The 5,169-nt window shown below is 32.8% G+C and overlaps 1 long non-coding RNA gene across 1 annotated transcript; it reads right to left on the bottom strand.

Moving 5' to 3' along the window:
• Nucleotides 1–1,405: 1,405 nt before the first annotated feature.
• LOC104117915 (uncharacterized) lies at nt 1,406–2,031 on the bottom strand. Its single transcript, XR_004512494.2, has 2 exons — nt 1,728–2,031; nt 1,406–1,605 (listed from the first exon to the last, which is right to left on the bottom strand). It is a non-coding gene; the product is annotated as an uncharacterized lncRNA (long non-coding RNA).
• Nucleotides 2,032–5,169: the final 3,138 nt, after the last annotated feature.

Genomic DNA, 5,169 nt, shown 5'->3' with positions numbered 1-5,169 from the left:
TTTACATATCTTTTGAATATGTTAATATTGTTAGTAGTAGGAAGTTTGCTAAATAAAACACTATAGAAAATTACCCCCCCTTCAATAAGTTCTTCTGTTTCAATGTTATCTTGCACTTTGCTTTTCACCTGCATAAGCAATAAAAACAAAGTATATTTACAGTGTACACGTAAATCTGGATTACCATTTGAAATAATCTATATCACAATACCTTTTGTTCTTTCCTTTCTATATTGCAATTCCAGATTTCTCATCTGGAATCAACAACTTTGATACCGTATAATTTTCAAGCCCCTCTTTAAGATTAAAATTGTTTAATCTTAGCTTGAAAATAAATTCTTTGTCGCAAAGGCTTTGAATTTGTGGCGGTACATTATTGCTATCTGACGACAACCTATTGAACAACTTGTGAGCGGATGTATCAAGAAGCTTCTCCACAACAACATTAAATAAAATCACAATAGTCTCCCCAGTTTTGTCTCTTATATTTACGTGTATTTAGTACCTATAGTTGTACAATCAGTTAAAATAAATGAGAATATAAATCATTACATTATTATTTGGTTCCTTACTTCACCAAAGGAAACTTGAATTCTTTAGCGCAAATGTGACATGTATAAACATCGTTTGCGGATACAATCTTCTTGGAACAGGAGTTGCCTGAAAGAACTACCAATCAAAATAGTTGTCCATTTCGGTAATGTTTTCGCTCACTGTAACAATGTATTTCTAACATTAAAAAACTCTATTTAGTAGAAGCATCTTGAAGAATTGTGTTTTTAAAAGCGAAGAAGCAGAAATAGGAAAATACTAACATGTATTTTCGGCATTCCGGTCAGACTCCAACAACTCAGTAATGTTCATCATGTTCAGAAATATCTCTTCCTCAATGGGAATGCTATTGATATTGGAGCTGCCGATAGTTTGTACCCCAAAAAACATGGTACTAAACTTTTGAATCAAAGTTGTTATGTAATCTATTTCAAGATTTACATATATTTTTCTTGCAAATGTAGTAAGAGGGGGAAGGGTTAAGGATTTATCCGGTGTGAGATATCACATTGTTCGAGGAACCCTAGATGCTGTCGGAGTAAAGGATCGTCAATGGGTAGTGAAAGTAACCTCACATGTTAACAGTGAATGCAATTTAAAAACCAACTTTAATATATCTTCAGAATTTCAGTAGTAAATTACATAGCAATAGCCATTAAACATAAAACAATTACCACGAAATTGTTTAACTGTTATAGAAGTTACTATCATAATGTACGGATCAGAGTCGTTGTATAACATGGTCCTTATAGATGAAGAGGTAATACGTATGTCTTGTTCTTTTTCAATATGCAATTTGTAATTATTAATTTTGAAAACACTTACTGTTTTTCCTCTACCAGAAAACTTTGAATTGAGTAAAAATCCATATGATTCATCAAAAATGTAATGTAAAGATATATTCATAAACAACTTGGATAACAAAATAAAAGTACACAAAATTAATCCGGTTTTAGAAAGTTAACAAACTAAAGATACTTCAAATGAGATAAGTGGCTTACTAATCAGTTACAACTTGGATGTCCCTTTTTTTCTCCACTCGCATCCAACACTCTCCATGTCACCGATACCATATAGACAACCAACCACATCTACAATATCAATTGAAAGAAATAGTCATTTCATAATTACATTAATATAACGAAAAATATAGCAGCAAAAATTGATCAGTATACCTGATAACACGGTGTTTGTTCAACCTTGAGTTGATCATTTCTGGTTTTATAAATTGATATTTGTTTATAGGAGTATTGTTAATATCTTCTCATTGTTTCTGGAGCGCAGTTGTCAGGAAGAAAGAAACTTTTTTTAAAAGTACTTGTCATTAGTCTAAATTCACCAGCAGTCTCAATAACTTTGAAGTTCTTAATAACATAGACTGAACCTTCACCCGCAAATTCTTGTACTTATTAACTAAATTCTTTATTATTGTAGTATGTATTAAAGTTTCCTGGTAGAGGAAAAACAGTAAGTGTTTTCAAAATTAATAATTACAAATTGCATATTGAAAAAGAATAAGACACATGTATTACCTCTTCATCTACAAGGATCATATCTGTACTAATCAATTCTCTGGTTCGCTTGAAATTAATAGAATCTCACATTCGACAAACGTTGACCCTCATGGTCCAATCAGCTCTAGTACTATTCAAGTCTGAAAGAAGAGGAAATGTTATATCCTATAACAGTTTCAGGATAGAAAAATAGCATATGAGTTTAAGAAGGATGGCAGAAATAGTTTACGGATATTGGCAGAAACACACGTAAGGATGCTATGGGAGGCTTTTATATAAAGGATTCCGTTCAAAATTTTAAACGATGCTAATGATTAATTGAAAAGTTACAATCCTTTAGAAAAGACACAATAACGGAGGTAGATTTTGCACAACAGGAAGAAGAGGTTGTTGTTATGTCGTCTAACTTCCCGTTATCAATCAAGTCAGATATATGAATGAATCGATTAAGAACAATTTGTGGCTTATGCAAAAATTGGCGCAGTGTGACATATATAGTTGAGCTTTATTGGGCAAACGACATATTTGGGGTTCATTAAGCAGACGGGTTGTAGGGGTAAACAATTTTTTATTTTTTATTTTTCTGATCACTAGGCTACAACTTATGTATTAAATGCATACGTCGATCTTCAAGCATAATACAGTAGAGCAGGAAAATATAATAGCGTTAATATAGCATCAATCTATATTCAATCAAATGAAAATAATAAGGCAATATGATTTTTGCTGAGAAAAACTATATATTTTCCTGATCATTACAATATTGCCGCTATGTTTAATGCATATGTCGCTTCAAGCACATGAAAGTTTAGAGAGGGAAATAGTAGTAGAGGAGGAAGTTGAACAACTATCCAATATCAATTTCTGAGGCTATGATGAAAAATCTAACATAGTATAATCTTATTCTTTTGTTCCTTAGTTACTGATTGGGGAAAACAATTATAGTATTCTAGAATATTTCTGGGACTTTGCTCGGGAAAAATTATCAGTAATAAAAGATTAAGTATCAGAATATCAGGGATACAGTTAGTATCAATTGTGAAAAAAATATAATAGTGAAGAATATTTGGATTTTTGAAAGTGATTTAGAATCTTTACGTGCTTAATTAGTGATCAGGTAATGAATTATGGTATCCCAGAATAGTGACAGCATAAGTAGGTAAGAAATTATAGTATCCCAGAATATTGCCAATATAAGTATGAATTGTGGGAAAAAACATAATAGTGAAGAAAGTACCTCAAAAGACTGTGTTTTGGCATCCTTGTTTGTCTATACCGATACAATTAGATTAGGGTTCTTACAAGTTTGTAAGAGTCAAATATATAAGAATAAGGCATAAATGATAAATATTATTTTGAAAAGATTACAGACCAGCTATTATGAAGTGAATACCAGTTTTTTCTGAAGCTGTGGGCGAGGATGGTTTTCTTCAGTGGCGTCGAAGTTAGCATATATATGGTGTGGGAAAATATAGAGAGTAACAGTGTGAGCAAACTATTTATTTTTCCAGTTTCCCAAATTAATGAATAGCTCAAAGAAGGTTAGATGTAGGAATTAACAAAGTGAGAGTTATGAGAGAAATTTAGCAGGGAAAATGGAGATAGGTATGAGGAAGAGAGAGTAAAGTAGGTTTTTTTGATGTAAAGAAGCGGTGCAGGAAAAAGCAGTTGGGTGTGTGAAGCGTTTCGGTGGTGTAGTTTCAGGTTCAAATTGCGAAAAAGCCTAGAGCCTAGAAAAATCAAATGCGGCTAAATGAGAATGCACGTAACCGACGTAAGGCCCTTAATTATAAATATATATAGATATTAAAATTTCGAAAGTCAAACAATTATTCTTTGACCATGATTTTTTTACTAAACATTTTAAATTATTAATTGTTTTGACTTACAATAGTACTTTTTATGAAGTTTTCAAATATAAATTTTATTTTAAAATTAAAAATTCTATGTCCAAATGCACGATGGAAAATAAGACTGTTGAAAAATGAAAATGTCACATTAATTGAGACAGAAATCAAAATATCCTTAAATTATAAAACTAAGGGAAAAAAGGAAGGAACTTGCTGCAAACGTCAGAATAGGTTTCACAAAGAACAAGTCAATAAGAACTTAAACAACACATTCGAGTTGGAACACAATTTATCGACGAAAGTTTAGATTAGATCCCCAGATTTTTATTTAAGCTTTAACAATAGCAGCTCTTCTGAGTTTAACCAAAATAACTGTCAAGACCCAAAATCCACTATAGGCCGTGATGACGCCCAATGTCGCCGTTAGGCAAGCCAACACTTAATTATTCATTTTGTTATTTTTAAAATCGTGAATCTTATTTAGATAGAGAGGTCAGTGCGTTAAAATAAATTGTATTTACGTACAATTTAATTAAAATAATAAGTAAAAGCGTGTCAATGTAGAACAATCCATAAACAAATTGTAGAACATCCCCAAAACCCGGTGTCACAAGTGCATGAGCATCTACTAGAAGCTACAATAACAATACAACATCAGTATGGAATACAAGCTAGACAGGAAAATATAAATAATTCTGATGGAGACTCTGTATGCTACGGATCGTAACATGAGATACAATTCACAGTAAAGTCACTGCAATAGCCGCGCATCTGTGCCCAAAAGACCGCCAGAAATATATTCTTGCACAATAAGTGCAGAAGTGTAGCATGAAAACGTAAATCAATGCGTACCCAATAAGTATCTAGCCTAACCCCGGAGAAGTAGTGACGAGGGATCGACATCGACACTTACTAGTAGTTCAATAAATTAAGTATAGTAGAAAGTAAACAAGTATGAGGCATAGTAAATAAATGGTGTAAGCAAATATAAGTACGTGGTACGATCCTCCTCTGAACGGTAAACACTAGCTCTAAACTATCGAATACCTCCTCAACCGGGGTGTGTGTGTGTGTGTGTGTGTGTATACACATATATAAAATGGTCCCCACTAGATAGGCCGCAACAACTCAAATCAGGAAAAAATTACGAATACACTAGCTTCCAGTCAAATATTACGCACGATTTTCGCCGAGGCGAACAACCCGATCCCATAAGAGTATTTTATAGAAATGCCGAGGCGAACAACCCGATC

Source organism: Nicotiana tomentosiformis, chromosome 7 (assembly GCF_000390325.3).
Source record: "Nicotiana tomentosiformis chromosome 7, ASM39032v3, whole genome shotgun sequence".
Taxonomy (NCBI): Eukaryota; Viridiplantae; Streptophyta; class Magnoliopsida; order Solanales; family Solanaceae; genus Nicotiana; species Nicotiana tomentosiformis.
Note: the sequence above shows the minus strand (reverse complement) of the source record. Positions and strands in the feature narration are given on the sequence as shown.